Source organism: Hipposideros armiger, unplaced genomic scaffold (assembly GCF_001890085.2).
Source record: "Hipposideros armiger isolate ML-2016 unplaced genomic scaffold, ASM189008v1 scaffold_760, whole genome shotgun sequence".
NCBI classification, from domain to species: domain Eukaryota; kingdom Metazoa; phylum Chordata; class Mammalia; order Chiroptera; family Hipposideridae; genus Hipposideros; species Hipposideros armiger.
Genome location: NW_017732110.1, coordinates 392452 through 403182, shown reverse-complemented (window position 1 = coordinate 403182; position 10731 = coordinate 392452).

Below are 10731 nucleotides of genomic sequence, written 5' to 3'. Positions count from 1 at the left end.
TAACACAATAGCCGGCTGTAATACCTGAATAGTATAGATTAAATTCATGCAATGTAACCCCTTTAATATGTTCGGATATTAACTTGAACATTGAAGAACTAAAATAAAAACTAGCCTAAAGTGTTATAAAGAACGGTTATCCTTCTTATGTGCTCTTGTATAATATTAAAGTATTTTTTTAATTTAAAATAAGTGTAAGCACAGCAGATGAAAAGGAGAGAAAGGGAAAGTTCTGATCAACATTGAATTGGTAAAGAATGTCTCAGTCCTGTATTTAGCCATTTGCCTTCAATTAAGTTAGAACTTATTATTATTATTTATACATGCAATACAATGTTTAATGAATGTTGAATGAATTTAGTTTTAATGCCCTATAATCTGGAACTTTCTTCAAATGGAATGATAGTGAGTTTAATTGTGTGAATCTAAAGTGAAAATAAATTTTTTTAATGAATGAAATAAAATATTTCTGAAGTGTGACTTACTTCCCATTAAAGCTGTTTCCACTGATTAACTACTAGAGGAAAAATATTTCTGACATTATAACATTATTCTGGTTTCCTTTGCATTTAAAATGCCAACACTATCATGCAGTATATAGGTCTTCCTAATGAAAGACATTTAATTGGAATGCCATTTTGTTTTTAAATACCCTTGTGAGCCAGCTGAGAAACCTCCAATTTGTTTTCCAGGGTGGAAAAATCCCTATAAGGTGGACAGCCCCAGAAGCTATTGCCTACAGAAAATTCTCCTCCGCTAGCGATGCCTGGAGCTATGGCATTGTCATGTGGGAGGTCATGTCCTATGGAGAGAGACCTTACTGGGAAATGTCTAACCAAGATGTAAGTACCACCAATCGTTGAACTGCCATTTTGTGAGCGTTCAGAGCCTGTGGCTGAGCCTGAAAAGCTAAGGAACCTTTTACTCTGTGCCATATTTGGTGTCTTAGGAGCCAGCTGGCGGGCTTTGCCTCATGGGCACCGGATCCACATCCTGTATCTGAGACTTTCACACACATTGCTCAAACGCAGCATAACTGTTGCTTAAGCAACAGGCTTGACCTTACAAGTAACAAAAAAGAGGGAGCAGTATTTACCTATCATTTCTTCCTTAGGGCAATTTAATGTACCACTGTAAAGAGTAAAGTAATTTAGGCTACATATTGCTTAGTAGAAAAAGATTTAATGCTTTCAGGCAATGCATTATCAATATATGTCATCTAGTATGGTTCTTTTAAGATATGTACACGATCCTTTATGCAGTCTGCTTTGTTTCTCTTTTATCTATTAAAATTACCTTGGTGATTAATAATATTGCAGAATCAGATAGTTAACACACATTTGACCTCTATGACCTGTCCAGAATGATAGAGACAACAGTCAAAAAATGCAAGTACCCTGACAATGTAAATAAGTATGCTGTCAGAACTGAAAATATATTTTAATTTCCCTCTTCCTCATCAGACTCAGTCCACTGAGAATTAAGACTCAGTCCACTCACTTGCCTTCCTCAAAGTATCTAATGGTTTCCGAGACAACACCAATGGGAAATCAACCCTAATAGGATCCTGAATGTTCATAGGTGAAAACAAAGACAATGTAGCTATAGAAAATCCCCACACACTCAGAGTACAACTGCTATCACATCTCCTTTCTCTTTTCTGGTCAATTGTTTCAGCAGTCGCTCCTCACCTCTCGCCGCATTGCTCCGTCCCAACATCTTATTCCAAGTATCTTAAGGAATTACTCAGTCACAGAGAAAGTTTATCCTTCTCTAACACCAGGCAGAGAGAAGACTGGGTGTGAGTTAGCCCACCATGGCTATTGTCTCTCCCTGCCACAGAGCGTTAGTTTCAGAGCTGAGACCTGTTCACTCCTTGGGTGCCTACTGACTCTAAGGAGAATGTCAGGTCCAGAAACCTACATGGTTTCACCCCCTGGATGATTGTCTTGCAACCTGGGGTACATTGTACCATAGATTTAGTAACCACAGCTATCGTTATGTACACTATAAAAATCACTTAACGTATCAAAGTACCTGAGTTTCATGACCAATAAATACAATAAGAGGACTAGGATAGATGAATTATAATATTCCTTTTAATAGTAGCATGCTATTATTTTATAATCTCTGGAGAAATAAATGATTGTACTGTCTCAGCTAAAGAATGCTTCAAAATATTCTTTTCTGAAGTTTAGGACATTCCTGAGTCTCTGTGGAGGTGACAAAAATGAGGTAGACTCCCACAGACCAGAGTAGATACAAGCAAAGGCATCAAACAAGAAGACAGATTTTTTAGGAGAGCCTCCTCTGAGGAAAAAAACCCCAAATGTGTAGTTTCCAACATAGACCACCATATAATTTATTCTTAATTGTTGTCTAGAATAGTCCAAACTCTGTTATCAGCCCCTTCTTCCTGGATCTTGCCCATCAGTTTACCCAGCCACTCTGGCATGTATACAATGCACTATGGCCAAAATGGCCATTTAGAGAGCAATTCTGTCTGCTAACTATCATTTGGCCACAAAGACTGTACCTAGAACCAGAAGAAGCTACTGCGGCCAGGAATCAACTCCTGACATCATTCAGGATGTCACTTATTCAGGATGGCCAGTGCTCACAGCACAAGGCTGAACTCTCCCTCCACCCAGAGTATGGTTGGTTTTCGAGGACCAGGTAGGGTTAGTTAAGCTGGCAATTTTCATGGTCTTTGAGTAGTTACCAAAAACTATTCAAGCATGAATCTGAAAATAAGAGGAGAACAAGAAGTTTGGGGGGGGGGGAGCCAAACCGTTGAGGTCCTAAAATCAATACAAGACTAGAGGAAAGTAGTAAAACCTAAAATCTTTTATGTATCTTGTGAATATGTTTTGCTGCTGGAGTAAACACAGTTGAAGGTCTGTTTGGCTTAACATAATGGAAGTCAGCATATCCGTGACATATCCTGTACCCATAGTTTCTGTTTGGAAGCAAAAATAGCTTAATCAAAACTTTGCTAACTGCTCCTCCACAAATACTGGTTATTCCCTATTTGTCCTGTATTTCTCATTTGTTTGGTCAAAGTATAGTCTTAAGTTTGACTTTTTGCAACCAAGGTGCATTTTAAATAAGGAAAGTAATGTTTTAGACAATAAAATTTCAACTATATTCTGCTTGAATATTTTCTATTTTTACTACATTTTGGTGAGTTTAACTCAGTTATGGGCTTAGTTAAATTTGGAACGTTAACAAGCCTTATGATTTTAAATGAGTTTAAGAAATTTCAGATAGTTTTTGTGAAAGAGTCCCTCCATTCTGCAGACTGTGGCATATTTTACTACAATGAATGATTCTGAGTTTGCAGAATCTGTTTTAGTGAATAATATAATGTTTCCCAAAAGTCAGTGGTATTAGACATTAGGAAAAGGAAATGAGGAAAATAGAGTACACAGTACTACTTCATAACAGGCCTAACAAACGTAGTAGCAGGTGCCACGTGCTTAGCCATACAGCAGTTAACTTACTAAACACGTGCCAGTCACTGGGCCAGGTGTACACGTGGGATAGGGATTGAGAATTAGAAAATCCAGTCCTCACTCCCAAGGAGCCCACTATGGAGGTGAGGAGATGAAGTGCTGACTCTTGTAAATCTTTCCCCTGCCTTTGAGTAGAGTGTACACTCCTCAAGGAGGGACCTCGTGTCTTCTATCTCTCTTTTCTTTTTTTGTAAATAGAGACAACATTGTGTGAATGAAACCTTGCTATTTTAAAAAAACATGTATTCCCCAAAAAGCATGCATACTCCGTATTCGGGATTCCTTTGATTATAAATGACAGAAACCCAACCCAAACTCACTTAAGTAAAGCTAAATTGTTTTTACTCATGGGACTAACGAGGCCATTTAGCAGTGCTGGATCTCAGGGATGAGGCTGATTTCTAGTGCTTTTCTGGGTCCGTTGACCTCATTTTCTCGTATGGCCAAGGCCTTCTTCTTTGCTTCATTCTTCTTGACGCTCCAGAGCTCGGCATTCCAGCTCAGCAACCTCAGCAGAATGAGACCTGTGAAAATTCATATACCAATCCCAGAGAATTCTGGTTGGCTCTGATAGGGCCCTGCCTAACCCTGAACCGAAACCACGACAGCAAATGGGGACTGAGATTGGCCCAGCTAGGTGTACGTGCCAGTCGGCGCACTGGGCGGTGGGTGGGGCACTGGGATTGGCGATTTCCCCCAAATCAGATGGACTGAGGGAGGAAGTTCCCCAGAGGAAAGCAGTTGTGCTGGCAGAGATAAACTATAGTGTCCTTTTTCGGTATACATTGTTTTCAAGAGCAATTTTCTTTATTGCTGTATGAAATGGCACCAAGTTATTAACTTGGTGCATCACTGTATTCTAGTAAGGCAGCAGGTGGATTGGAAAGATCATGAGAGCTTTAGAGCAGGGTTTCTCAACCTCAGAACTATTGATGTGTTGGGCCAAATAAATCCTTGTTGTGGGGGCTGTCCTGTGCATTATCGGATGTTAGCAGCATCCCAGCCTCCACTCACTATTCGAGTATGGCAGCAGCACCCTCCAAGTCATTACAACCAAAACTGTCACCAAGCATTGCCCAGTTGAAGATGGGGTATGAAAATCACTCCCAGTTCAAAGTCACTGCTTTAGAGCTAGAAAGATCTGAGTTCAAATCCCAGTTCATGATTTCCTGGCCATGTAATCTTAGGCAACTTGTTTAGGCTTTCTGAGATACTGTGTATAATAGGATTCAAAATACTCAACTGCAGGATTGGAAATAGAGATGATTGTACATAGACAGTGTTTAATCAATGGTGATAAGCATAACTTGCATTTTCTGAGCTTATTATGAGCCAAGTATTTTAGATTATTAACTCATTTAATCTTCAAAATAATTCCCTAAGATAGATAATATTATTACTAGACAAGAGAACTGAGGCTTTCTAGAAAACTTAAGTAACTTACCCAAGGTTACCAGCTAGTTAATGGTAGAACTGAAGTTCAAGCCCCTGCTTACTCCAACGTGCATGCTTTTACCCTCTAAGCTATACTGTAGAAGTGTAGAAGCCTAAATTTCAAAGGCATCTCCATACCACAGACTTTCTACATCATGAGATCAAAACATCTTTAATTATGTATGCTGCTCTGTCAGAAGAGAAGTGTTTTCATTGTTTCTTATTAGCCAAAGAATGTGTATTGACTCACTGTTGTTTGCAACTATAAATCTTTTCTGCAGTATTTTGTGTCTTGATGTTAAAAATTTATAAAATGTACCATATTTATTGAATTTCTTAAAAATAGTTAAGACAGCAGCTTAAAATCAAATTCTAATGATCAACATATTTAGCCTATTACCAAAAACATCACAGGCACATCGAAGGTACACAAATCCTTGCTGTTTTCTCGCATTTTTTTTCTTTTTCTTTTTTAAGGTATTACAGGGGAATATTTTATTTTCATCCAGGTTCAAAATAATTGTTGTTTACTACACAATGGGAGTACATGGTAATGCTAGGAGCTGCTCCATCTTTGCACAAGCTCCAAAGATGACACCAAGGGCACTGCAGTTCTTCCAACATTTACACTGTGTAATGTGCTTAACAGAAGAAAATGCAAGCAAAACATGAACAGCAGGCAACATTAAATAACCAAATCCCCACAGAGCCAGTATGTAGGGGAAAAACTAGCACCACATAAATGAGAGGCAACTTGGCTCGAACTAATGATCTGAACACAAGACTAGAGTCTTGGGTTTTGTTTTGTTTTTCCATGACACGATGCTGGTTAAAAAGAAAAAAAAAATCACCTTGAAACAATTTGAAACCCAAATGCCTCCTGGGTATGGTATCATTTAGGCATATGCTACTAAGCTAGTTCAGTTTCCCTAAAAGAGAACCACTCGCAGGGAACATCTCATTTGAGGTTTACTAGGAAGCATAATTCTACCTCAATATGTTTGTGGTTTATTTTTCTCCTTACTTTTCAAAAGCTTTTATGAGTTTTGCTTTAGATTGCTTTCGGAAGCTTAACTGAGGAAAAAAATTAGAGTTTATCTTTAGGATTTTTTTTATAGGTGACGCGGTTAAAAATAATCTTTGACCTTATCTGAATTGATTCCCTTTACAAATTTAAGAGGGAATACAATAACCTTATAACATATTTCTTGTTTGCCCTCATAATTCTATAACCTTTCTCAATTATAGGTCAATACTTCAGCCAAAAATGGTAGATGTGTAGAATCCACTTACCTAGAAATGCAGTATGATTTTATGACTCAGAGAGTCCAGTCATTTCCAATTTTTGTCTCTGATTAGATTTTTCTAACTCTACTTTATTATGTAATGGCCCTTGTGTAATGATCTGTGTAAGATACAGTAAATTGCTAAAGGCCCATTCCCATTATTTCAACTTTCCATATTACAGAGGGAATTTTTGCACTTATTTGAATATGTATTCTACCAAAGCAATTTTTAAAATGGCCTTCTTTTTCTCAGTTTTTCGATAATCTCTACTATTGGTACATAAGCAATAGCAACCTTTTAATTAAATATGTACTAGTTACACTGGCATGATGCATGTCTGCTACAGAGGCAAGAGTAATAGGGGAGATTATGCGATGCAATCAATCACTATTGTAAATAATTCAAATAGGAAAGTTCCAAGTACAGGAAATGAGTAGCCAATATGCTATTACCACATGTAATTTTCAAAAGATTTTTTTTTTACCAAATGCCACAAAGCTAGAAAATATATACATACCAGCAATGTTTTCATTAAAAAAAATTAATTATATATTCAGTTTCTGTTTGGGAGGAATGCATTCACAATCTTTTGCTCTTAGAATTTTTATTCCATCTTTTCTTCTCTTTGGAACATTGACAAAGAAGGCATTTTTAAATCACCTTTCCTTTGTACTCATAAACTATTTCCATAGCTTTTATGTATTTTAGTGTGTCCAGGAAATGTCTTCGAGTTGCCTAAGATCTTTCTAAAATCAAAATGATGCACCAGCGAAGAAATATTTGTGTGTTTTTTTCCCAGAAAGTGCTTGGGAAAATGATCCTGAGTTTTAAGAACATTATCCTCTTAAAGAAAAAAACAGTTGCAGAAAAGTAGATTTGGAATGTGTCTTTATAGCTCCAAACAGTAGAATTTATTGGCAGGGAACTGGCATAGTAAGGAATATCATGGTTCCCAAGTCCTCCTGGTCTTCATTTACCAGGCTATACTCTGGCCCTGTCTGCATTCTTCTCTCCCTGTACTTGGAGCTCTGGGGGGAACAGTCCCTTCAAAGGAGACGAAGTCTATTATAGATCTGGAAGTTACAGAACCTTGGGATCCAGAGATGCTACCTAAGGTCCTGCAGATTAAGCCTTCACTTTAAATGACTCTAGAAACACAGCTTTTTGAGCTGATGTACTGTCACAAGCACCAAATCCAGTTCTCTTTCCTTTATTAATGAGGAGAAAGACTTGCCGAACGACAGAGCTTGTTAGTGACAGTTTAGGATTTTGATGCAGTTCAGGTGACACCTTCACTAATGCTCTTTTCACCACTTACACACTGGAGCATAATTCCATAGAAAGTGTTACTTATTTCAGTCTCAAGCAGTGTGGCTGTCAACTGTTGGGGGTAAAGATTGTCCAAATGATAAATCATATGATAAATCAACAACCTTTTAACCTATGAGAGTCCTATACTTCATAGTGTTCCCCATTTTGTCCACTCACTCAACAGTCTGCAAGGTGGTAACTGATAAAGGACAAGCACCCTCCTTTGTATAAGTCCCTGACATTCTCTTCTGACTTCCAATAAAAAGAGGTTTCAGAACTGTCTTAAGTGTTGTGTTTTAAGAAAATCTTTATCTTAAAGTTAAAAAGGAAATATTAGTTTTCTGTGCCCTAATGACTTAAAATTACAAATTAGCCTTGAAAAAGTGTTTTCTGTCTGTATCTTGTATAGAAAACCACTCTATCCCCCCCCCTTTTTTAATGTACACTGAAATTGCATTTGGATCTTGATTGCTTTTCACTGAATTGTAAATTCTGGACATTGAAAAATATTGAATAAGAAAATAGGTAGAAGATTATAAATGCTGTTTGCTTATAACCACTTCTTTCCTTTCTTTTTTCATTTTCTTTCCTGTGTAAACACAACCTTTATATTGCATATCAGGAAAATACATTGCCAGAGTTTTTAATATTACTGTATTATAAATCTAAATATATTCTATGTATAAGTACTTATTATCACAAAAAATAAGTGTATACTAGGACCCTTTGATGCACCATTGCCTTTCTACCTGAAATTATAGGTTGTCCACAAAACAATGATGAATATTCAGAAGGAAAATAAAAATAAAATCGTTTACCATTCCATTGACTAGTGTATAGTTCAGTCCTTGCTAAAATTTTGAGACAGCTTCTTTTAAAAGAAAATATGAATAACTAAATTCAATGTGCTTCTCTTTTGGACATATTTAGCAGTCTTATAAAAATGGGATTCCCTGCGCAGCCCAAGCAGTCCTTGTTCTAGGTATCGTTCAGGGATGCCTCAGCATCTTCCTATTGACAGCTACTCCTTGTTTGTTGTGGTTTAATAAAAGGTGCACATTGCCTGCTTTGATTCAGAAACCGTCAACACAATTGAAAAACTCATCAGATTATGCAACAGTCGAACAGTCTGCTACGTGCCCCAACTCAGCCTTATGTTGATTGTAGGCTGCTAAAAATTGTAGTGTCAATGACAAGGAACCAGTATGGTCTATTTAGAATTACCAGCCAGGTTTTAGGTAATAATTTCTGACAGAATCTAATTCCTTCTGCCTCTGCATAGAAGTTATCTCTGTAGTCATTCTCATATTTTTTCACTTTATTTTCATTTTCTTCTTACATTTTTAAAATAGGGTATAACCTTGTGTAATACTACTCTGAAAGATGACAGACTACAACTATCATAAAACAAAACTGTTAAAAAAAGTTCTCCCCAGTTAATTATCATCCCTTCATATCCTAAAACAACACACCTCAATTAGTCTTTTAGACAAAACACCCCATATGCTCCTGGCTCCCTATCAGTCCTTAATTAAGGAATCAGAAAATACCCATAAAGCAAAGCTTCTCACAAAAGAACTGTTTCTAAAGATAAAGGTAAATACTATAGGCTTTCTCACGCTGCTCCTAAAATATAACTCTTATAAATCGCATATATGACAATTGGAGCTCTGTCCTTTGACTTGACGCAGACATTGTGCTAGATGCTGGGAACAGAAGGGAAAAAAGAAACAGTTGGTGCTTTTGAAGCACTCGGCTTACCCAGCTGTGGGATCACCAGTGTTTTTGTAATAGTCAGACCTCAGGGGAAAATGGGACCCAGCCAGAGGTAAGGCCTGAGAGCCAGGGTCATGGTGAGCGACTATAGGATTTCAGATGTGGGGAGCACATGATCACAGTTCCCCTTCAGCAGGATTGTGTTGGCTGCACCTTGGGAGATGATTGGAGGACGGAAAGGGGAGAAAAGAAGACTAGTTAGGAGGCTGTTGCCGTGATGAAAATGAGCAATAAATCATTCGGAGAGAGGATTAAAAGTCGAATTTACATTTATAATATATGAAGGTGGTAGAATCAGCATGACCAGTGAATTTTGAGCATCGGGAAAAACAGGGGCCCTAGTGACCCCTGATCTCACTAGGAAGAACAATGGTCCCCTTTGCAAAGGACAGAAACCCCAATGGAGAAGCAGGGTTAGTTATGAACAAAATTAATCTCAGGCAGCTGTGTGACAGCTTTATGAAGTGGCGTGCCCTGGAAGTGATGGGTATATAAACCGGAGAGAAAGCTGAGCTAGAGCTGCCGCAGTGGGAAAATCATAAGCAGATAGGTGAGGATGAAAATGGAGTGCAAAGGAGGGCTCAAGATCTAACTCTGAGGGATGAGTCAGGTATGTGGCTCAATACTTAAAACAGATTTTCTCTAAAACTACCATGATTCAGAGGCTACTAAGATGGTGGCATTAGCCCATTCTTCCGGGAATTACAGGACATGTGCTATCGACCCAGCTTGTTCATCAGCCTGAGCTTCAGTTTTCTTACCTATACAAGATGCATAACCATACTCACATAATAAGGTATTTTGAGTCCTTAGTAAATTAATCTATGTGAAAACACCTAGCCCAGAACTCAGCATGTAATAAGCTCTCAAAGTTAAATGTATATATGTTACTTGAATCTGAAATCAGAAAGCTCATAGAAAATGGAACTGAACGTCACTCCAGCCCTAAAATTGCTTCTCTTCTTGTGTCCTCTATCTTTACCAGTTGACCAAGCCAAAAACCTAGAAATTTCTCTCGTCTCCTCTCTCTACTGCCACATCTAACCTCATCCCAGTCCAGTATTCCTGCCCAATCAGTCCACTTCTCATACACCACAGACGCTGCCTCCATTAAGGCCGTCCTAATCTCTCTCCCTCCTGGACCACTGCAAGCCGCCTCCCTGGCCTCCCGCCCACTTCCATGCTCTCTCCACATTGCAGTCAGAGTGAACTGCCAAAGGGCAAATCTCAGGGCATTTACTTGCTGAAACCCCTTTCCCCTCGCAAAAAGTTTGTTTGTTAGCAAGCAAAATCATTCATGATTTCAAGAAACATTATTTTTAGTTCACCTCCCAGTTAAGTAAATATCACCACTTCTTTCTTTGAAGACTCTATTCAAGCCACACATGAATCTAATTTATTCCGTGGT